The sequence below is a fragment of the Nicotiana tabacum genome, chromosome 17 (genome assembly GCF_000715075.1).
Source record: "Nicotiana tabacum cultivar K326 chromosome 17, ASM71507v2, whole genome shotgun sequence".
In the NCBI taxonomy this organism is placed as follows: Eukaryota; Viridiplantae; Streptophyta; class Magnoliopsida; order Solanales; family Solanaceae; genus Nicotiana; species Nicotiana tabacum.
In genome coordinates, this window is record NC_134096.1 from 5351751 (window position 1) to 5377808 (window position 26058).

A 26058-nucleotide genomic window follows, 5' to 3' on the forward strand; every position below is an offset into this window, starting at 1 on the left:
GCTCATGTGGGTAGTGTGGGAAGCATGTAAATGATCCTAAGGTGTGAAAGAAAATTTGTTATATAAGCATGTGATATATGAGAGGCATGACTAGGAGGTTAATGATGAGAGTGTAAGTCTCTCTCAGGAGACAAGAAGTTATGAAAGGAGAGTCAATTGAACCCACGATGAGAAGACCCTTGTACTATGAACTTTATAAGAATCCAGAAATGTACGTAGTTGTATTACACTCCTAAAGGATATAGACATGAGGAATTGGAATCCCAAGTCTGTGTGGATGAATAAGAGCAGAGAACTTATGAGGTTAATACCATGGTGGCTTAAATCTCCCGAATAGTCAAACATATATATGAGGGATAGAGACATGAGACGTATGCCCCTGAAGTTGCTAAATTCAAGACTTGTGTCAAAATTTGGGACATTCGCCCCAAGTGGGGGAGGAAGGGCCATAGTGAGGCCACTTAAATACAATGAAACAAGAGTAAGACCATGTTGCTATGATGTTTGAATATTTTGTTGAAGACATGTGTAGTCTAGAAAAGAGATAATGGGTAACATGATTCTCGGAAAGGATATGCTAATGATAGACCACTAGTACCCCAAAAATGTGGAAGGTTAAGGAATGTAAATTCTTCATACATGGCAATGTGAATGACAGGGTCAACGATCCTAGAAACTAATAGTATATTTGTAAATGGATTTTATACTTGTTAGAGGGTCAGGAACAATGGAACCCAAGGAAGTACTATAGGTCAAATGTGAAAGGTTGCGAGTTTTTAGAATGGGTTAACCATGGATTTGCGATTTAGCTAAAGTTCCAAGGCTTTAAGAAATACAGAACGAGTTGGAGATAAATGTGATGTTATAATAACCCAAGAGTGCATCTGGACTTGATGGAGAGTCTCTTAAGAATATTACAAGTAAGGGAGTGTTAAGTGATACATGGATGAACATACTTTCCCATGGATATCCCAATAAGTGTCGAGAGGTAAGCAGGATGGATTCCCAACTTAGGGAAAAGACCACGTAACGCATGGAAGAGCGCATAACTATTCACTAACTAGGAAGAATGAGGAGAGAAGGATTGAAAGAAAATCTATAAATTGAGATGGTCATGGTTATCGCAAATAGTTCGTATTAGAATGGTGGACTCGCCTAGAGCACAAGTGTTAATAGATGATATAAAAGATCAACTGTAATGCAGCCGACTTGAGTGCCACTGAATATCAACTAAAAGATTTAGAGGGAGTTCTTGTCTACATATTACATTGGAAAGTGAGACTACTGGTGATGAAGTGGTGGTGTGATAAACTCAACAAACCAGGCATAATGATACTACGAGTTCATGGGAGGCAGACAAGGGTGTGGCACAATAAGGATGTCAACTGTGAATTAAGGGAAAAATGGGATGGGAATGAATGCTCCAGTCACAAAAGAATAATAGTACCAACATATGTTCGAAACAGATAGAGAGAGGATGAACACTTGTTACGAACCAAACATGTTTAACATGGTAGCTCTTAGGCTGCAATACTAGGAAAAACTATTGGTGACTACAATACTGGGAATAAGGCGAGTTACTCATGGAATTAGGTGGACTAAGTCCTACACTTTTAAGGAAAACAAGAAGTCGTCGTGGAAGAATTTAGGAGGATCTCAAGTTTCAGAAAAGGCCCTGTTCGGGACAATGAATTGAATATATATGAAGGGTGTTGATATGTGTTTTGGGAAGTGTTTAGCAGTAAAGAGGGATCATGAGAATGTTCACAAGGAAAGTAGAGTGGTTTCTTAAAATCCTATAATACTTATAAGGAGGAAAGAAAGTGGCTAAGAAAGGTCTGAGCACAATGTTACTTCATATTTGAGGCAATGCCATGCAGGTTGATGTTATCAGGGTGTGCGTGCAAGCTAGTAGATTTTATTCATTTGAAACAGATGGTCATATAAGAAGACTAACTTAGTAATGTCTTTTGTTGAGAAATTTGGAAAAAACAAGTTGCAAGTACTAATAAGATTGTAACCGTATCAAGGAAATTTTTGTAGAACTCAATTCCTAGGAGGTCATATGAAAGAGAAATCAGATATAGATGTTCCACTAATGATGCAATGGGGCAAGACGATCATTTATGCCTCTAGGCAACTCAAGAATCATGAAAAGAATTATCCAACACTTGACATAAAACTTACGGTGGTGGTTTTTGCATTAAAGATTTGGCGTCATTATCTGTATGGGGTCCATATGGATGTATTCATGGACCACAAGAGTCTTCAATATATTTTAAAACAAAGGAGTTGAATCTGAGGCAGAGAAGATAGCTTGAGTTACTCAAGGATTACGACATCGATATTCTATATCACCAGGGGAATCTATGGTTAGTTTGGATCACTAGGAGGCATGTCAAAGGCCATTGGCCAGGGAGGTTCACCAGTTAGCCAGTTTGGGAGTTCATCTTGCGGACTCTAGTTAAGGAATGGTAATTGTGCAAAATAGGGCTGAATCTTTGCTTGTTGTAGAAGTCAAAGAGAAGCAATACAACGATCCATTTTTGGTGCAATTGAAGGAGGGGATTCAAAAACATAAGACTATGGATTTTACTCTTCGCATGGATGATGGCACACTAAGGTACCAAGGGCGGCTATGTGTTCCAAAAGTAGATGATCTCCGGGAAAGAATCATGATCGAGGCTCACGCTTCTAGGTATTCCGTGCATTCAGGTTCTATAAAGATGTATCACGATCTCAAGGAAGTCCATTGGTGGAATGACATAAAAAGGAATGTGGTAGACTTTGTGGCAAGATGTCCGAATTGTCAGCAAGTGAAGGCCGAACATCAACGGCCTGGTGGGTTGGCACAGAACATAGAAATTCCACTGTGAAAGTGGGAAATGATTAATATGGACTTCACGGTAGGGTTACCACGCACTCCGCACAAGTTTGACTCAATTTGGGTTATCGTGGATCGACTCACGAAATCGGCACACTTCTTGCCAGTTAAATCTACCGACACATCGGAACAATATGCTCAGTTGTATATCAAGGAAATAGTAAGGCTGCGTGGCACTCTAGTTTCCATCATTTTCAATCGAGGGGATCAGTTCACGACCAATATTTGGAAGAAACTTCAGCAAGGTTTGGGTACTCAGGTAAATCTTAGTACAAGCTTCCATCCACAGACCGACGGGCAAGCAGAGCGGACTATTCAGATGCTTGAGGACATGTTGCGTGCTTGTGTTCTTGATTTCAAGGGTAGTCGGGATGATCATTTTCCAGTCATAGAGTTTGCTTATAACAACAACTTTCATGTGAGTATTCAGATTATACCATTTGAGGTATTGTATTGTAGGAGATGTAGATCTCCTACTGGGTGGTTTGAGATTGGGGAAGCTGAGTTGATAGGGCCAGACCTCGTGCATCAGGCTATGGAAAAAGTTAAAATCATTAAGGAGCGATTGAGAACTACTCAGAGTTGTCAAAAATCCTATTCGGATGCTCGTCGCAGAGAGTTAGAGTTCAAAGAAGATTGGGTATTTTTGAAGGTTTCCCCCATGAAGGGTATAATGCGGTTCTGAAAGAAAGAGAAATTGAGTCTGAGGTATGTCGAGCCGTACAAAATCATCCAAAGAATCGGTCAGGTGGCGTACAAGCTTGAGCTACCACCCAAAATGTCATTAGTGCACCCGATATTCCATGTGTGTATGTTGAAGAGGGTAGTTGGAGATCCGTCAGCTATTGTGCCGGTTGAGAACCTTGAGGTTAATGAAGAATTTTCATATGAAGAAATTCCAGTGGACATTCTTGATAGACAAGTCTGAAGGTTGGAAAATAAAGAAATTGCCTCCATGAAAGTGCGATGGCGAAACCAACAAGTTGAAGAGGCTACTTGGGAGGCCGAGGAAGAAATGAAGAAGGAGTATCCTTACTTGTTTGAATAGCTATGTAGTCCTTTTTTTTATGAACTTGTCGCCTGTGAATTTTGTATCACTTGTTCAGTTAATGTAAAGGTGTTCCTTTTGATTATATGTTGCTTATGAGGCCACAGATGTGCATATGTTTGTAAGATGTGTTTCCGGGGCTATCTGACAGGAGGATAGCCTAGTTACAAAGGAAACTATGGCACAATTTTTGGAAATTTGGGGAGTTAGTTAAATTTGGGGCTGCTGGCGAGGGCTATGAAAAACTCAGTTGCACAAGGTACTAATAGTGGACCCCGATCCTCATTTAAGGACGAATGATCTTAAGTGGGAGAGGATATAAGGCCCTTTAAATTTTTTTTTTCCTAAAAACCCGGTTTTCCATGATGCCAAAGTATGCGTAGAGGTTAATAATAGTAAAAATTCTTCGCGGTGAGCAGACTTTTTGGATTGAACAGTGCGCTGGGGAGTTGAAGGAAAATTTTGGGTAGAAGTAGGCATTTCTACGGCCCATTCTGCGGCCGCAGAACTACTCTGCGGACCGCAGACTGGTCGTAGAGTGGGGCAGTTTTCTGGGGCATTTTTTATGTCAATTTCGTGGCCATTATGCGACCGCATAACCATTTCGGGAGCCGCACTCTTGTTGCATATGCCGCCTTGGGATTCTTCGGAGGGAGGTTCTGCGGTGCACTGCGCGACTGCATAACCGTTTTGCGATGCATTATGCGACCGCAGAAAAGTTCTGCTGGCCGCATAGTGACCGCAGACCCGATAAATTTCTTTCCAGTTTTGGCACCCTAATTTTGCGGTCATTTCGCGGACCGCATAACCATTATGCGGTCGCATATCCGACCGTAGAACGTGTTCAAGATCTTCATTTTTGGGATTTTTAAACCGGACCCTATTCCATTAAAACATATCCCATAGAACATTTTGAGATTATTTTCTGATATTTTTAGAGTTAGAGAGAGGGTCCTAGAGGGAGAAGGGATCTTCATCAAATTGCTCTTCAATTCTCACTTAAAACCTTGAAAATTATCAAGAGAGGCACCTAGGTCTTCTTCTTAAGAGGTAAGATTCTATCACCCAAACTCTAAATTTCAAAATATAACTAGAATGGGCCATTAGTAAGGTAATTCATGGGGATTGGGATGCTTACTTTGCATGCATGTGTTCATAAGGTATGTGGAGAGGTTGTGAGTTAAAGATAGAAAAGAATGGGGTGTGGGTTGGTGAAGTCTTTCATGAAAGGGCCATGGAACCTTAATGCACACATAGTGTTTGATAGAATGCTCAAGTGAGCTAGAATTATGATCGTTTTCCTAATTATGGGTACAATTTTGCTATATTACTAAAATAGATTGAAGTTTCTTATATTCCGGAACATCTTAGAGATTTAAGAGGCTCAATTGGGGTATATTGGCTAAACCCCCTTCTTCTTAGAATCAAATCCCACAGTGTTCATGAAATTTGTGTAAGTCCCAAATTGATCATTAAATAATTGGCTATTCCTAATGTGCTTGTGTTGAAGGATGTACGATCGATAATTATTCAAAATGCTTCATCATGTTATATTGCCATTTGAGGATGTGTTCAAAATGTGGAAAATGTGTTTAAAATGTTATGACATCATGTCAAGATCAAAATAAAGGTTGTTATGCCAAATTGTATGAAAGGCCTCTATGTGCCTAACATTTCCCAAATTGCTCATATGTCATTTTAATGTCTTGAATGGGAATCCCTATTGTTGTTGATAATGATAATGATATTTGAATCTGGAAAAGGGAACTGGAACTATGAAATACGACCAAGTGCCAAGAATGGCTTTGTAATTGTGATCACTAGTGTCAATGAATCGAAAATATATGAATGGAGTATGATGTGAGATGATTGACTAAAAAAAAGGTAACGTCTTGGGTGAGACGACCTAGCCGATCGGGTCGTGATCGGATGCCATGCCACACATATGGTGGTGACTGTGCTGAAAATAATAATTGAAATTGTGGTTATGGTTGATGTCTCAAGTGAGACGACCTAGCCGATCGGGTCGTGATCGGACTCCGTGTAAGAATACAGAGGTATTGTGAATTATGGAATATAGGCACTAAAGATCACCCAACCTAACAACGTGGAAATTGGCTTGAAAACTTATGTGATCTTTAAATTGATGTTTTAATATTATTCTAAGATCTTATTGAATTTTTGACTGTTCCTCTTGTATTATTATTCATTCTATTGAGATGGTGTTTAGCTTTACATACTAGTGTTATTCGACGGTACTAACATCCCTTTTGCCAAGGGTACTGCATCTTTAAAGGGATGCAGGTGGTTACATAGCAGATAATGTTGATCACAGATAGTGTTGCATCCTTTTCTCAGCGGACTTGGTGAGCCCCATTTCATTGCGGGGTCAAGTATTGTACCTTTTGTTTATGTTGTGGTCACCTTTTGAGGTATAGCTGGGGCCTTGTTGCCGGCACCATCTTTACTTTCTTTTGTATCTTTAGAAGCTCCGTAGACACTATGTGGTTGTATATGGGTGCTGGAAATGTTAAGCAAGTTACGTTGTGTTTGATCACTTGTTCCACTCAGACTATAAGAATATGTGTATTTTGAGACTTATAGGCGCAATGACTAATGAAACGATTTAGGATTGTATGAATGAGCTTCCTACTATATAACTAATGAAATCACGTCTTTTCTTGAATATGGGTGAGTTGGGTAGAGAGTATCTAGAAAGCTTGCTCGGCCGTGTTTACTCGGTTGAGCACCGGTCGCGCTCCCCGAGTTTGGGGCGTGACAGGTAGTACAAATTATAAGCTTCTAAGATTTAGAGTTTACAAAGCTAGTATGAAATAAATACATCATCTGTCCGAATGTACATAAATAGATTTTCATAAGTCTAGGGCTACCATGAGCAAGAGGCAGTTGTAATTGGAACACATGTATGTCTTCAATGCTAGCTTCCGTCATACACAGCAACATCATCGTCCAAAATCTACACGCAAGGTGTAGAAGTGTAATATGAGTACAATCGACTCCATGTACTCAATAAGTAAAAAACCTAACCTTAGGTTGAAAGTAGTGACAAGCTAGGACAAAGGTCGGAGTCGGACACAAATAAACAATAACCGTTCATAACAATATAATGAAAGTAACACAAGTAATAACTCTACGATAAAATGCTCATCTCGTTCACAGTTCCTGAAAAATAGTCATTTGATTTTCAAGTATTACATTAAAACTCAAATCTTTTGCCGAAGTCACCAAAATTATGAGTAAGTCTGAAAACTGTGATTTTTCCCAAAAACCTTTCAACAATAAATAAGATATTTCATTTTTAGATAGCATGAGCAAAGTACATCTCTATGCCTACATGTCAATATTTATGAGAAGTCATGAATGACGTGATACCGTACAGCATGAGAAAAATACATCTCTATGCTACTATGACAAATGCGCATGTCGAATGTTATACAACATAGTGAACAACCAGATACATACTCTTAGAGTTTCAATCCACTCATTCCTCCCAGTCACTATGTCCTCCTAATCACACAGTCCTTACAGTCACTTAGTCCTCACAATCACTCAGCACTCGCTCCTGGGACTCGCTCTCGTCACTCGCACTTGCAATCAGCATGTACGTGCGCTCACTATATGTGTGTAGACTCCGAAGGGGCTCCTTCAGCCCGAGCGCTATAATAAGCCAATCATGACATAAATCAATAGTAATTATTGCAGCGTGCAGCCTGATCCCATCAATATCCTCACCATCAGGCCCCCGGCCTCACTTAGGCATCAATATCTCTAGTCTCTCGGGCTCACAATATCATGAAAGATCAGCCCAAAAAAAATGTTATGATGTATCGATAAATGGTGACAGAGACTGGGTTATAATATGTAGATTAATGCGTATGACTGAGTATGTAATTTCAATATAAACAGATAACTCAACAGTAGAAATGACCCCAGTGGGTCCCAACAGAATAAGCATATAGCCTAGACATGGTCTTTAATATGGATCACAACTCATTCAATCTAGCACGTAGAGATTTCATGGTTACAAATAAGATTAAGTGACTACACAGTACCACGGAAATAACCGAGTCATAATTCACATGGTGTACACCCACATGCCCGTCACCTAGCATGTGGGTCACCTCAACACCAAACACATATCACGTATTTTCAGGGGTTCATACCCCCAGCACCAAGTGTAAAAGTGTTACTTACCTCGAACAAACCAAGTCCAATACCGAGCAAGCCAAACGATGCTCCAAAAATGCCATCCTGTGCATACCGAACTCTAAACGGCTTGAAACTAGCCTAAAGTAACTCAGATACATCAAATAAAGTCTAAGAAAACAAATCCAATTGATAAAGGTCGAATCTTTACTCAAAAGCCCAAAATCAATCAAAAACTCAAACCCGGACCCGCACCTCGAATCCTGAAAAAACTCACAAAATCTGACAACACATTCAATTTCGAGTCCAACCATACTATTTCACTCAAATCCGACTCCAAATCGATGTTCAAAACTTGAAAATTGCTTTATGAAAATTTAGACAAAACGCCCCCAATTTCCTCTTTAAAATTCATCAACCAATTGCCAAAAATGAAGATGGATTCATGAAATAAAATAAAAACCATGTAGAGAACACTTACCCCCAATTTGCTTCATCAATCGTCTCAATCCTACCCCCCAATCTCAAAATATGATAAAAGAACCAAAACCTCAAAATATATAGAATTTTCCCATCAATTTCGCATTTGCAAACCAATTTTTGCTTCTGCGGACTCGCGGGTCCGACCCAGCATCCACTTCTGCGAACAGGCCCAAACTCAGCAGCCATCTCTTCTACGATCATTTCTCTGCTTCTGCGGTTGCGCTCCTACACCCAACTGCCGCACTTGCGGACTTTGCTCCCAGACCAGGACTCCGCTTCTGCGCCAATGATTACGTTTCTGCGCGCATGCAGGTGCGCTTCTCACTTCACTTCTACAATAGTTCCACAGCCTAGCCTTCTTCGTAGATGCGCCAATTCCTTTGCTTCAGCGGCCGCCACACCTGCGAAAAACCAATCGCATGTGCGTAACACTAGAACCAACTCCTCTTCAGCAATTCAACATGAAACAAAAATGATCCTAGCCTCGTCCGAAGCTCATCCGGTCACGCGGGACCCCGTCCAAATATACCAACAAATCCCATAACATAACACAGACCTACCCGAGGCCTCAAATCATAGATAACAACATCGAAACGACGAATCACACCTCAATTTGAACTCAAATGAACTTTGAACTGTCAACTTCCAAAACTCGTGACGAAACATATTAAATCAACCCGGAATGAATCCAAAATTTGCACACAAGTGCCAAATGCAACAACGAAGCTATTCAAATTCCAGGAACCACAATCCGAACCAGATATAATTAAAGTCAACTTCCGGTCAAACTTATGAACTTTCCAAACCTTCAAATTTTCATCTTTCGCCAATTAGCATCGAATACTTCTTGAATTATTCAAATGCAAATCCGGGCATACCCCTGAATGCAAAATCATCATCCGGACCTAACAGAACCATCAAAACTCCGCTCCGGGGTCAATTTCACAAAAGTCAAACTTAATCAACTCTTCCATTAAAAGCTTCAAACATGAAATTCATTCTTCCAAATCACTCCGGGATCACATGAAAAACCAAGACCGACGATTCACACAAGTCATAATACATTATAAGAAGCTACCCAAGACTTTAAATAGTAGGAAAGAATGCAAATGCTCAAAATGGTCGGTCGGGTCATTACAAAAACTTACAAAATATAACAACCCAGTCAATTACGAGTCCAACCATACTAATTTCACTCAATTCTGAGTCCAAATAGATGTTCAAAACTCAAAAGTTCACTTTAGTAAAGTTTAGAAAAATCCTAATTTCTCTTAAAAACTCACAATCTGAATGGCAAAATCAAAGATAAAATTTTGAAATATAAACAAAACCGAATAGAAAATACTTACGCCAATCCATGTGGTAAAAATCGCCCAAATCCGAGATTCATAGCTCAAAATATGAATAAGTGAACAAACCATCAATATGTATAGAATCAGCCCAGCATTTCTGCATTTGCGGACCCAAGCGCGCACCTGCGAGAATACCTCAACAGGTCGCTCTCTGCATATGTAACCCTGCAGACGCGCAAAAGTGTAACTCTCCAGCTGGATCAAACTCCGCAAGTGCGCACAACCAACTACATGTGCGACATCGTACCTACGTTATATCCTCCGCAGAAGTGGAACTCACCTGGGTGCCTCCCCTACGCAGAAGTGACCCAAAACTCCGCATAAGAGGTACCGCGCCTGTGGCCATAATCATGCAGGTGCGAGATACCAACACCCAGAACTGCTCAAAGTGATCAAAACCATCTGAAACTTAACCGAATCACACATGGGGCTCCGAGAACCCCGTCCAATCATACCAATAAGTTCCAAAATATAACACGGACCCACTCGAGACCTCAAATCACACATAAAAACATCGAAACAGTGAAGTGCACCTCAAATCAAACTTGAAGAAATTTTGAACTTTCATCTTCCAAAACTCGTGCCGAACCTCATCAAATCAACTCAGTATAATGTCAATTTTTTTTCACACAAGTTTCAAATGATATAACAAAGCTATTCCAATTTCTGGAACCACAATCCAAACCCGATATCATCAAAGTCAACTCCCGGTCAAACCTATAAACTTTCCAAACCTTCAAATTGCCAACTTTCGCCAATTAACGCCAAAACCTTCAAGGAACATCCAAATGCAAATCCGGGCATACACTTGAGTCCACAACTACCATCCGAACCTAACAGAACAATCAAAACTCCCCCCCGTGGTCAAATACACAAAAGTCAAACTTGGTCAACTCTTCCAACTTAAAGCTTCCTAGTTGAGAATAATTCTTATAAATCAATCCTCAATCACTTGAAAACAAATACCGATGATTCACACAAGTCATAATACATCATATGAAACTACTTAAGACTTCAAACAACTGAACAAAATGCAAATTCTTAAAACGACAGGTTGGGTTGTTACATTCTCCCCATTTAAACATACATTCGTCCTTGAACGTGCTGCGAATCATTTCAAAGCCATCATATCACTGTGAAACTCACTATGCACGTACCCGTGGGTGAACTCACGTCACCCCAATCCATATAAGCCTGACAACACAACCCAAATGAATATCCTTTCTTCAACCTTAGCCCATAAACCTTAGAATCAAATCTCCAACATCCAGAGTCCATTATAAAACCTGACTCTCACATTTATACGTTGTATAAGTCTGAACAAGTTGTAGCAAGCCACAACCATAACCCACGATGTAATTACATGATATACCACGTAACTCAGATACTCACAACAATAGCTTTTGACAATGATAACTGCCCAAAACAAACCTGATACCGGTAATAAACCTCATATCAAATAAAAACCTTATTCTAAATCTTTGTACAATGCCAATGATGAATGAAACACGCAAAAACTCATAACCACTCATCAAATCAACAAGTCGTGGAGCTCTCTCACCCGATAAGAATTATTGCTAAATTATAAGCTGACATCCGATATTAATCTCCCAAACGTACTGTAATCAAATCTGATAGCACTCGTTCCAGGTCCAATGACTTGAACTTACCCAATACAAGATTCCCTACTAATATGCCACACCAATACTATCCAAGCAACAAACCGTGCAAATCCATGCATCGATAAGAAATAACTCAAATGCACCCAAAATGGAAAGTGAATCAATTGAGAGATCTGTCTCGCAGGCTCAATTGGTACCACCACAAACACATTGCTATGAAGCCATAACACATTGTAGAACCAGGACACGTGAATTTAACACAAAATATGATATCTCAACATAATCCTGCTAGAATGCATGACCTCAGCCAAACACTGGTCTATATGAAATACCTCGAGCCACAATGCTCAAAATCAACAATCATACGCAAGTCAAACATAACCACACGAAGTGCATGACCATAACCATGGAGAAAAGGATAGCATAATATACCATCAATAGGAAAGACCATAACCAAGGCGCAATCATCCATTCAACACCCTAGTAACCACCTCGCTTGAATTTTTGCCATAGGGTCCAAACAAAAATGCCTCTAGTGTTCGAATAACCAACAGATCACAACCTATTATATCATAGAAGAGTAACACATAGAACATATCAGAACACGAACAAGCTCAACTCCAACTGAATGACACACCCATTAACAATAACAGTACTGAGTCAACAAATCCGACCTGGTGTAGAATACATATCCTCATAGGGCCTACCAATGGGCCCCCAAATCAACTCTGGCCATCCACAAATAGATAAATAACCCTCCAAATGTCCAAAATGACCTAAACAACTTATATACCACTAACTATCTAACTTTGGCCATACCTTCACAGTCCACAACCAAGGAATAATTTTCCTTTGAGAACTCATAGTCTCCAAATTCCTAGAATACCAGAATCACCGTATCCGATCCCAACTCGACCACTCAAGTGATTGACACGCCCTTTATATACAATCATTCCATGAGAAATACTTCCAAAATTCTCCCGTGCCACATAGAAAAATTTGAACATCAACAGTCGACGGACCAGGCGAGTACTGCAATACCAATTAAGCATTCGTAAGTCAAAACACATTGTGCCTTCTGAAATGTGCGCCCTTCTCAGGTACCAAGTAGTACTAGCATTCATCTAAACATCTGGAACTGTCTATGCGGTCTAAAATTCATGACCTTCCCTTCATAACTGAGCCGCAACCTAGTACGTGCAAACCTCCATCCCACACTACGCACCGCATCTATCATGCCATCGTATGAAAACACGAGAACCCCATTATCAACTCTGAGTCACAAGTAGGATACATACTCAATCAGCCAGAAACCTTCCACTTGATCCCATCTAGGAGAAAATCACAATACGCAACATACTCCTCATGCCATTAGAAAATATCCATCTCAAACCGTGGTAGAAATCCTCAAGAATTCCTTGGAATCCATTTGCACAAAATCAAGCCATCAGATTTAAATCTCTCTAACTCAACCAAGCCACGCAGGTCGCCAAGTCCAATAGTATTGTCACAAAACACCTGTAGAGACTGATCACCACATCATAAGAACCCAAAGAACTGATTATACACATTATCATGCCAATACAATCTACCATCAAGCTGTCCTATTTCTCCGAGTTCCTTCTGAATTGCCTTTAAGTTTACACTTCACCTAGCCAGTAAACTACGATTCTTAACCCAAAGCTCACTACAAGAGATCCTAGCATGAAACCATGTCGCCCTAAAGCCCATAAGCCACTGTATTCCCTCTTAAACACCCCAAAGTACCACAACCAAGATACCCACTCTGAGGAGCCCTTCTGTGAATCTGACATTGTTTCCGTAATCTCTCTGATGCTGAAATATAGAATCCATAATGATATAGAAATGTCGCAGGTCCCAACACCATTCAATGCAATCTCAGATCTTAGCCTTTTATAATTCTCAAAATTCCTCAAATGCCACATGTGAATCTTGAATCCATTAGAACCTCCTCGAGGGTACTCCACCCTATCCTATCTCAAATGTGTCGCCCAAACAAGCCGAACGACTTGTGCTCCACTAGCACAGCAACACGCAAATAAGTAATCCACACCTCTAAGAAACCGAGTGAATACAATTTCCTAGTACATTACATCCATCACGAACAATAAACCTAAACCATTCCAAGACCTTCGTATATCTATAAGGTGTAATGCATCATGTATCAAGAAATTTCCTTGCTTAAGTCATCCTCAAAACCAACCCCTGCAAGTCGTAATAGGTACACAAGTATGCCTCCGAGCGAAACCAATACAACACATAACCATGCAATCAAATCGTTGATTGTAGACTCCCCCACTTGGCTTACAGCGATAGAATAAAACATCTGATAACTTACAATACCCAATACACCAAGATAAAAATCAAGCATCCAATAGTCCTTTCAACATCCTAAGAAACCCTCCTCGTCATATCAAGCCAACTGAACACATCATGCAATCAATTCACATTCATCATATAGCTATCCAACCACTCACCGGGCCATAAATTCCACTTGTAGGGACACAATCGGATGTATGGGTCCAAAAGAACATACTCACACAACCGAATCCACCGAGCCCAAGCTACGTCCTGAACTCGGCCTCAAGACCTCTAGACTGGCCCATCACCAAAATGCAGAAAACACATCTCGCACATCATCCATGGAATCAGAAGCCGTCGATGCACAACTGATACCATGTGCTTACATATTCATAAGAGTGAGTGGAAGGAATGCAAAGAGGAACGCTTTAAGCTGAATCAATATTGCATGATAAGGAAAGAAAGATAGGAAGTATATCCTAGATACCTTGTAGCCTCTCGAAGATAGATATGAACATCATCATACCGATCCACAAGACCATACTGAACATTTTCTCATGACTCACAGAACCTATGAACATAGAGCTCTGATACCAACTTGTGACGACCTAAAATTCAGCCAGTCGTGATGGCACCTAACCCAGCCCGCTAGGTAAGCCAAATGATAGACAATACAACTCAAATAGGCTAACAGAAATTCATAAATCAAATAAATATGCTTTCTATCAAAAATCCCAAGGATTGGTAGTACAAGCCATGAGCTGATAAGACATAGAATTTATAAAGTCGGTATGAAATAAATAAATCATCTATTCGAAATATATATAAACAAATTTACAAATCTAAATCTACAATGAACAAGAGGCAGCAACAATCGGAATGCAAGTACATCTTTAATGCTAGCTCCCACCATACACAGTAACACCAGCTCCAAAATCTGCTCGTAAGGTGCAGAAGTGTAATATGAGTAAAACCGACCCCATGTACTCAATAAGTAGCAAACTTAAACTTAGGTTTAAAGTAGTGACGAGTTCAAAAAATGTCAGAGTCTAACACTAATAGCCAAAAATAACTCGTAATACTATAATAAAAGCAGTAGAAGTAATAACTCAAAAGATATTATGTTCAACTCGTTCACACTTACATAAAATAGACATGTTTTTCAGGTATACCTGTAAATCCCTTATCTTTCATCGGAATAACCAAAATATGAGTATATCAGAAAACTTATGATGTTTCCAAAACTTTTAATAACAGATATGATATTTTATTAACAAATAACATGAGAAAAGTGCATCTCTATGCCTACATGTCAATATGTATATCATGTCATGATTGTCACAACACTGTATAACATGAGGAAAAAAATGCATCTCTATACCTACATGCCAAGCATGCATGTCAAATGAATGATTTCACGGTGATATTATCAGGTACTTTCACCCTCAACATACTCAAGTTATCTGTCTCATTTGCCCACTTCATCATAGACACACTATTACTCAACACTGTACGGGTGCCTGGCTCATAAGCCCCTCACAAAAGTACATATATATATATCACTGTGCCTACGCTTACTGCTGGTTATGTCAGACTTCGGAGGTGCGGATCTTGCCTAAGTGCTAATGAAAAGCCTACAAGGCCTGCTACGGTATTAAACCTGATCCACAATAATAGATAAGTCAACAAGGCATGTTGCGGCGTGCAACCCGGTCCACAATAATTATTAACAATTACGAAGCCAATATGACCTGCTGCGGCGTGCAGCCTGATCTACAATAACACTCACAACATGGCTCTCAAGGCCACCTCAGTCATCAATCTCTCATGTCTCAAGGGCTCACAATCTCGTATCACTCAACCCAAGCAATGAGAACATGAGAGTTATTTCTTGCACCACTTTTATTATATTGTTATGAGCTATTGTTTGCTATTGGTGTTGGACTCTGACCCTTGTCCCAGTTTGTCATTAATTTTAACCTAAGGTTAGGTTTGTTACTTATTGAGTATGTGGGGTCGGTTGTACTCATACTACACTTCTACACCTTGCGCGCAGATTTGGAGGCTGATGTTGTTGTGTATGATAGGATCTGGTATTGAAGATGAACATGCGTTCCAATCACAATTGCCTCTGTTCTTTGTAGCTTTAGAGTTATTAATTTTTTCGTGTGTATTTCAAATAGATGACGTATTTATTTTATTCTAGCTTTGTAAACTCTAAATCTTAGAAGCTCGTGATTTGCACTACCAGTCCTTGGGAATTCATTGTATAGAAGTTCAGTTATTTTATCATTATATTTCTCAGTAAATCTCAATGAATTGGATTATTGTTGCTAATTGGCTTACCTAGCAGGTTGGGTTAGGTGCCATCACGACTAGTTGGATTTTGGGTCGTGACAAGTTGGTATCATAGCTCTAGGTTCATAGATTCTATGAGTCATGAGCAAGTATCTAGTAGAGTCTTGTTGATTGATATGATGGCGTCCATACCTATCTTTGAGAGGCTACAGGGCATTTAGGATGTACTTCCCATCTTTCTTTCTTTATCGTGCAACATTGATTCACCTTGAAGCGTTACTCTTTGAATTCCTTCCACTCACTCGTTTGTGTATGTGAGCGCTCGGTATAGAATGTGAATCGACGGCTTGTGGATTCCTTGGATGAGGTGCGAGATGTGTTTCCGGTGGTTTGGTGATGGGCCAGTCTAGAGGACTTGAGGCCAGGTTTAGTCCGTAGCTTAGGCGCGATAACTTCAGTTGTGTGATTATATGCTTTTAGACTTATATGTCCGGTAGCATCCCTATGAGTGGAATTTATGGCTTGGTGGGTGATTGAATGGCTATATGATGAAGTATTATGTGACAAAGGGATGTGTTCAGGTGGATTGAATGTGACGAGAAGAGTTTGCTTGGCATGTAAAAGGACTATTGGGTGCTTGATTTATGTCTTAATGCGTTGTATAGTCTCGAGTTATGATCATAATCCGTAATCTTCCATGTTGCTTAGTTGTGGAGCAAAGTAGATTTTCATGTCTTGTTGTTAGTACAGACTGAAGATTATGTGAAGGCGTAGTAGTTGTGGCTGTGAAAGGGTATAGAGAGATGTCAGTTTGAGGCTAAGCAAGTGGGTTATAACCTACGAGGTAATCTACGGATGTGTGATCCTTATGATGTTGGGTGGAGGCTTTCTTTTCTATCAGTGGGTTATATTTGTGCGATTTGAGTTTGGATCGATTGTAATAGTGGACTTGACCGTTACGAGGATGAATGCGAGATTTGCAGATGATTTGAGAAAATAGATGGTTTGTGTTACATGAGCTTATGAAGGATTTAGTTGAATCTCACTGTGGTATTATGGGAGTAATGAGGTATGGTTATTGTAAGTTATCAGATGTTTTATTCCATGGCTTTGAGCCAAGTGGGGGAGTCTGCTATCGACGAGTTAATTGCACGGTTGTGTGTTGTATTGGTTTCGGTCTGAAGCATACTTATGGATCGGTTATGACTTGCAGAAGATGGTTTTAATGATGACTTAAGCAAGGAAATTTATGGATGCATGATGTATTACACTTTATAGGTATATGGGAATAATGGAATGATTGAGTTGTTATTCATGAATGATGTAGTGTGCATGGAGTAGGAATTGCTCGGTTGATTAGAGGTGTGGATTCCTTCTTTGGGTTTCATCATGCTAATGGGGCACAGGTCGTTTGGCCCGTTTGGGTGATGCAATTGAGATTTGAGCAGAGTGGATGATTCTCGACAAAGTTCTAATGGATTCAAGATTTATATGTAACAATTGAGAATTTATTCAGATTTGTATATGGCAAGATCTGGGATCTGCATTGCATGATGTCGAGACTCACAATATTTTTGTATCACTATGGATTCTACATTTCAATATCAGGAAGGTAAAGTAAAAAATTTTAAGTTTACGTGAGGTCTCTTCATAGTAGGTATCTTGATTATGGTACTTTGGGGTGCTAAGAAGGAATACAGTGGCTTATGGGCCTTAGGGCAGTGTCGTTTTATGCTAGGGTCTCGTGTGGTGAGTTTTGGTTGAGGATAGTGGTGTTCTGGCAAGGGGAAGTGTCAACTTGAGGGTAATTCGGAAGGAACTCGGAGAAATAAGACAATTTAGTAGTAGCTTGGATCAGCACAATAATGGATATGATCGGTTCTTTGGGTACTTATGATGTGGTGAGTCTCTATAGGTGTTTTGTGGCAATACTCTTAGGTTTGGCGACCTGCATGGCTTGGTTGAGTTAGAGAGATTCTGCTTTGATGGTTTTGTTATGTGCAAATAGGTTTCAGAGAGTTCTCGATGGTTTCTACCACGGTTTGAGATGGAAAATTCCTACCGGCATGAGGATCATGTTTCATATTCTGATTTACTCATGGATGGGATCAAGTGGCAGGTTTCTGATTAATTGAGTTTGTATTCTAGTGACTCAGAGTTGTTTATGAGATTCTCGTACTTTTCATATGATGGCATGATAGATGCGGTGTGTTGTGTGGGATTGAGATTTGCATGTGCAAGGTCAATGTTTTGTTTTGAAGGGAAGGTCATAAATTCTTAGGCAACATCGGCAATTTTCAGATGACTATATGAATGATATTACTACTTGGTATTGCCTGAGAAGGGTGCGCATTTCATAAGGTGCGCTGAGTTTTGACTTATGGATGCTTCATTTGTATTCTGGTACTCGCCCGGTTGATCGACTACTGATATTCTAATTTTTGCTATGTGGCACGGAAGAATTATTGAAGCATTCATCGTGGGATGGTCGTGTATGAGAGATGTGTTAGACATTTGAGTATTGGAGTTGGTATCAGCTATGGTGATTCATGTGTTCTATGAATTTGGAGATTGGGAGTTCTCAGAAACAAATTGTTTCGTGGTTGTGGACCGTGAAGATGTGGCCAAAGCTAATTGGTAGGCCTAATGATGATGTGTATTCTACATCGGGTCAGATTTGTTGACTCAACACGGTTAGTGTTGAGGGGTGAATCATTTGGTTAGAGCGAGCTTGTTCATGTTCCGATATGTTCTACGCGTTCCTCTTCTATGATATGATGAGTTATGATTTGTGGGTTTTGTGCACACATGGTGCGGTTCTGTTTGGGCCTTGTAGCGGAATTCAAGCGAGATGGTGATTTGGGGTGTGGAATGGGTAGTTGTGCCTTGGTTATGGTCTTTTCGGGCTGTGGTATATTGTGTTGTTTGCTTCTCCATGGTTATGGTCATGCATTTGTGTACTTGGTGTAGAATTGCTTATAGTTGTTGATTTTGAGCATTGTGGGCTCGAGGTATTTCATATGGATCGGTGTTTAGATAGGTCACGTATTGCAGCTTAGTTATGATAGGATATGATCCTTTGTGTTAGATTCGTGTGTTTCGGTTCTACGGTGTGATGGGTTCTTAGCATTGCATTGTAGTGGTACTTGTTGAGCTTGCGGGACGGTTCTCTCCTTTGAGTCATTTTCTATTTTTGGGTGCATTTGAATTTTCGCTTATTGGTGCACGGATTGCACAGTTTGTGATTCTAGGTAGTTTTGGTGTGGCATGTCAGTAGAGTAGCTTGTATTTGATGAGATGGAGTCTTTAGGCCTAATGTGATTGCTATCAATTTTGATCATAGTTTGGTTGTAATAGTAACATCGGAGGCCATATTAGAATTTGGGGCTATAGTTTTGGTTAGGCGAGAGGGCTCCATGACTTTTTAATATGTTGAGTGGTTATGGGTTGCTGCATGTTTCATTCACCATTGGCAATGTACGAAGGTTTGGAACGAGGTTTTATTTGAGATGACATTTATTACCAGTATTAGGTTTGCTTTTAACAGCTATTATGGTCAGAGGTTATTGTTGTGAGCATCTGAGTTATGTGGTATATCATGTGATGGCATCTTGGGTTTTGGTTATGGCTTGATACTGCTTGTTCAAACTTATACTGTGTGTAGATGCGAGATTCGGGTCATGTAAGGAATTTCAGATGTTGGAAATTGGGTTCCAAAGTTTATGGGCTAAGGTTAAATTAAAGATCTTCAGTTATGTTGTGTCGTCATGCTTATATGAATTAGGGTGACGTGGGATCACCCCCGGGTATGTACACGGTAAGGTTACATGGCGATTTGATGGATTTGGAACGACTCTGGGCACGTTCGAGGACGAACATATGTTTAAGTGGGGGAGAATGTAACTACCCGACCTGTATTTTTGAGAATTTACATTCCGTTCAACTATTTGAAGTCGTGAGCAACATCGTTTGATGTATTATGACTACTGTAAATCACCGGTTTTGTCTTTCAAGTTATTCGGAATTGATTTGGAAAAATGAATTTCATGATTAAAGCTTTAAAGTTGAAAGAGTTCACCAAGATTGACTTTTTAGTATTTGACCTCAGATTAGAGTTTTGATGGTTCTGTTGGGCCCGGATGGTAATTTTGGACTCGGGCATATGCCCAGATTTCTATTTGGATATTTCTAGAAGGTTTCGGTGCTAATTGGCGAAAGTTGGAAATTTGAAGGTTTGGAAAGTTCATAAGTTTGACCGAGAGTTGAATTTGAGGATATCTAATTTGGATTGTGAATCCGGGAATTGTAATATCTTTGTTATGTCATATGGAACTAGTGTGCAAAATTTGAGTTCATTTTAAGTTGATTTGATATGTTTCGATGCGAGTTTTGGAAGTAGAAAGTTCAAAAGTTCATTAAACCTGATTTAAGGCGCGATTCGTCGTTTCGATGTTGTTATGCGCAATTTGAGGCCTCGCGTAGGTTCGTGTTATGTTATGAGACTTGTTGGCATGTTTTGATAGGGCCTCGAGCGGTTCGGGTTAGTTTCAGAGTAGAATCGGGGCATTTTTCCTTCATGTTTGATTGCGGGTGTGTTCTGGGCTGCTGGTGTTGATTTTATTCTATGCAATCGCGAGGGAAGAAATGTTATCGCAATGTACGATGTTGGAGCTAGGGGAACTTTCCTTTACACGTTCTCTATTGGGGGACCGCATTCACGGAGTTTGAGCAGTTTGTGTATCGCGGTCGCGTGCCTGTGAAGGTGATCACGGATCAGCGCGGGTGCTGGGTGAAGGTGTCTTCACGTTCGCGTATATCTGGGCGCGTTCGCGTAGCTTTATTCCAGTGGTCTACGCGTTTGCATGGCTTGTCTCGTGAACGCGTTGGGTATTTTGAGCAATACCATCTTCTCTTCTTCGCGATCGCGTGGATTATTCGCGATTGTGATGCACATGACTGTCTAGTGAATTATAAAGTACTCTATTTCGGAGGTTTCAACCATTTTTGCATATTTGGAGCTATGGAGCTTGGATTGAGACGATATTTGAAGAGATTTTCACCACATGGATAGGATTAAGTGTTCTCTACTCAGTTTTGATTTTATTTCATGAATCTGTTCTCGTTTTTGGCATTTGGTTGATGAATTCAAAAGAGAAATTGGGGTTTTATGTCTATAGTTTCATAGAGTGCATTTTTAAGTTTTGAGCATCGATTGGGACTCGGATTTGAGTGAAACTAGTATGGTTGGACTCGTAATCGAATGGGTTGTCAAATTTTGAGAGTTTTGTCGGGTTTCGAGGTGCGGGCCTGAATTTGACATTTAGGTTGACTTTGAGCTTTTTATTAAATATTCGACCTTTATCAATTGGGTTTGTTTCCTTTGGCATTATTTGATGTTCTTGAGTTGGTTTTGGCTAGTTTTGAGCCATTCGGAGGTTGATGCATACGAGATAGAATTTCTAGAGTATTGTGTGGCTTGCTCGGTATTGGATTTGGCTTGTTCGAGGTAAGTAACACTTCTAAACTTGGTGCTGAGGGTATGAACCCCGAATATACTTGTTATATGTTTGGTGTTGAGGTGGCGCACATGCTAGGTGATGGACGTGTGGCTGTGCATCGTGTGAATTATGACTCGATTGATATGTGGTACTGTGTGGTGACCTAATCTTGTTTCTATCCATGAAATTTCTACATGCTAGAGTAATTGAGCTGTGATCCATGTTAGAAACTATGTTTAGGCTATATTCTTATCCTGTTGGGACCCGCTGAGGTCATTTTTGTTTTGGAGTTAATTGCTTAAATGGCAATTACATACTCAGTCATTCTCATTCATTGCATATCATATCTCAGTCTCTGATATCATTTTTCTCACATCATATTATCATTGTTTGGGATGATTGGCATGAGATTTGTGAGGCCGAGTAACATGTATTATTGATTCATGATGGGATCGGGCTGAACGCCGCAACATGTAATATTGATTCATGCCATGATTGCCCTATTATAGCGCTTGGGATGGATCTGCCCTACGAAGTCTGCACACCCACAGTGAGCATATGTATCTACTGAGTGTGAGTACCGAGTGATTGGGAGGACTGAGTGACTGGGAGGATTGAGTGAATTGATACTCTGAGAGTATGCATATGGTTTTATCACTGTGTTGCATTACATTCGACATGCACACTTGACATATAGGAATAGAAATGCATTTTCCTCATGCTTTACGGTATTGCGTCATTCATGACTTCACATACACATTGACATGTAGGCATAGAGATGTACTTTCCTCATGCCATTTGATAATTAAACAACTTACTTGTTGTTGAAAGCATTTGGGAAAAATCAATGTTTTTTATATTTACTCATATTTTGGTGATTTCAACAAAAGATTTGGGTTTTCGCTGTTATACTTGAAAAATATACCTATTTTCCGGAACTGTGAACTAGCTGAGTATCACATCTCTAAGTTATTTCTTGCACCACTTTTATTATATTGTTATGTGATGTTGTTGGCTATTAGTGTTAGACTCTGACCCATGTCCCAGCTTGTCACTACTTTCAACCTAAGGTTAGGTTTGTTACTTATTGAGTACATGGGGTCGGTTGTACTTATACTGCACTTCTGCACCTTGCGTGCAGATTTGGATGTTGATGTTGCTGTGTATGGCGGGAGCTGACATTGAAGATGAATCTGCGTTCCAATCATAGCTGCCTAGTGTTCTCGGTAGCTTTAGAGTTATTAATCTGTTCAAAAGATGATGTACTTATTTCATTCCAGCTTTGTCACCTCTTAATCATAGAAGCTTATGATTTGTACTACCAGTCCTAGGGAGTTCTTTGTATAGAAATTCACTTATATTATCATTACATTTCTCAGTAAATCTCAATGAATTGGATTATTGTTGCTAATTAGCTTACCTAGCGGATTGGGTTAGGTGCCATCACGACTAGTTGGATTTTAGGTCGTGACATACCTGGGTGCCTCATCTTCGCAAAAGAGACCCAAAACTTCGAATAAGCGGTGCCGCACCTGCGGCCAAAATCACGCAGGTGCGAGACACCAGAACCAGAACTGCTCAAAGTGATAAAAACCATCTGATACATACCCGAGTCACACTCGGGGCCCTTAGAACCCCGTCCAATCATACCAACAAGTTCCAAAACATAACACAAACCCACACGAGATCTAAAATCACACATAACAATATCGAAACGATAAATCGCACCTCAAATCAAACTAGAAGAACTTTTGATTTTTCAACTTCCAAAACTCGTGTCGAACCTCATCAATTCAACTAGGAGTGACGTCAAATTTTGCACACAAGTTCCAAATTATATAACTAAGCTATTCCAATTCCCAAAACCAATATCCGAACCCTATATCATCAAAGTCATCTCTAGGTCAAACCTATAAACTTTACAAATCTACAAATTGCCAACTTTCTCCAATTAACGTCAAAACATTCAATGAACATCCAAATGCAAATCCGGGCATACTCCCAAGTCCAAAATCACCATCCGGACCTAATGGTACCTTCAAAACTCTAATACGGGGTCAAATACACAAAAGTCAAACTTGGTAAACTCTTCCAACTTAAGCTTGCTAGTTGAAAATCATATTTCCAAATCAATCCCGAATCACATGAAACCAAAACCCACGATTCACATAAGTTATAATACATTCTATGAAGCTTCTTGAGATTTGAAACAATTGAACGGAGTGTAAATGCTCAAAATGACCGGTTGGGTCGTTACAATTCTAATGTTGAATTATTATTCTAACGCTTCTAACGTTATCTTTTGACATTGAATCGTACATTTGAATGGATTAAATGTCTATTATATTGATACACACACACACACACGCACATGTTCACGTTGAAAGTATAAGGGAGATGCTATAAATCAAAATTAATATGCTTAAACTTTTGGTAGCCTAACGCATTTGAGGAATTTTACTAGACCTGATATTGCATATGCTGTGTGTAGATTGAGTAGATATACTCAAAACTCGAGTCATGATCATTGAAATACATTAGTAAGAGTAAAAACTATTTGAGAGATACCGTGAATTATGGTATCAAATATAGCGGATTTCTGATCACGCCCAACTATGCCTTATAAAAAGGACTAAGCGGTTATTGCAAATATAATCCGGTTTATAAGTACGGAGTCGAATCCCACAGGGATTTAACCTACTAATCACAACTACTTGAATTCAAGTAATCAACTTTCAGAAATATTGAATAATGAGTTGAGTGTTTACTAACTAAAGGCAAGGTAATTAAAAAGCTGTAATGTTATTACTAACAAAGCAAATGTTGTAGACAAGATTGGAAAGGTCTAGGGTTATGATTTCTATAAGGCCCCGTAAAAGTTTTCCTAAAAGAAATATGAATTTCCGTGATGCCAAAGCAGGCGTAGAGGTTAATCCGTGGTTCGGACTTTTTGGATTGAACAGTGCGTTGGGGAGTTGGAGGAAAATGTTTGGCAAAAGTGGGCATTTCTGCGGTCTGTTCTGCGACCGCAGAACCACTTTGTGGACCGCAGAATGACCACAGAGTGGAGCAGTCTTCTGGACCATTTTAATGTCATTTTTGCGGCCTATTATGCAACCGCATAACTATTTCGCAGGCCGCACTCTTGTCGCATATCCCGCCTTAGGATTTTTCGGAAGGAGGTTCTGTGGTGCACTATGCGACCGCACAACCATTCTGTGGTGCATTATGCGACCGCAGAACAGGTTTGCGGGCCGCATAGTGACCGCAAACCTGGTCAGTTCCTCTCCAGTTTTGGCACCCCAATTTTGTGGTCAGTTCGCGGACTGCATAACCATTATGCGGTCGCATATGCGACTGCAGAACCTATTCCGGAGCTTCAGTTTTTGGGTTTTTAAACCCGACCCTATTCCATGCAAGTTTGAGTCAATTTGGGTGATCGTGGATTGACTCATGAAAACAACACACTTCTTGCCAGTTAAATCTACCGACACATCAAAACAGTATGCTCAGTTGTATATTAAGGAAATAGTCAGGCTGCATGGCACTCTAGTTTCCATCATTTCCGATCTAGGGGCTCAGTTCACGGCCAATTTTTGGATGACATTTCAGCAAGGTTTGGGTACTCAGGTAGATCTTAGTACAACCTTCCATCCACAGATCGACGGGAAAGCAGAGTGGACTATTCAGACGCTTGAGGACATGTTGCGTGCTTATGTTCTTTATTTTAAGGGTAGCTAGGATGATCATTTGCCACTCATAGAGTTTGCTTATAACAACAACTTTCATGCGAGTATTCAAATGGCACTATTTGAGGAATTGTATGGTTAGATATGTAGATCTCCCATTGGGTGGTTCAAGATTGGGGAAGATGAGTTGATAGGGCCAGACCTCGTGCATCAGGATATGGAGAAGGTTAAGATCATAAAGGAGCGGTTGAAAATGGCCTAGAGTCGTCAAAAATCCTATTCGGATGTCCGTCGCAGAGACTTAGAGTTCAAAGAAGATGATTGGGTATTCTTGAAGGTTTCCCCCATGAAGGGTATTATGCGGTTTGGGAAAAAGGGGAAATTGAGTCTGAGGTATGTCATGCCGTACAAAATCATTCAGAGAATTGGCCAGGTGGCGTACAAGCTTGAACTACCACCCGAAATGTCATTAGTCCACCCGGTATTCCATGAGTCTATGTTGAAGAAGGTAGTTGGGGATCCGTCAGCTATTGTGCCGGTTGAGACCATTGAGGTTTATGAAGAATTGTCATATGAAGAAATTCCAGTTCCCATTCTTGATAGACAAGTCTGGAAGTTGAGGAACAAAAAAATTGCCTCCGTGAAAGTGTTATGGTGAAACCAGCAGGTTGAAAAGGCCACGTGGGAGGCCGAGG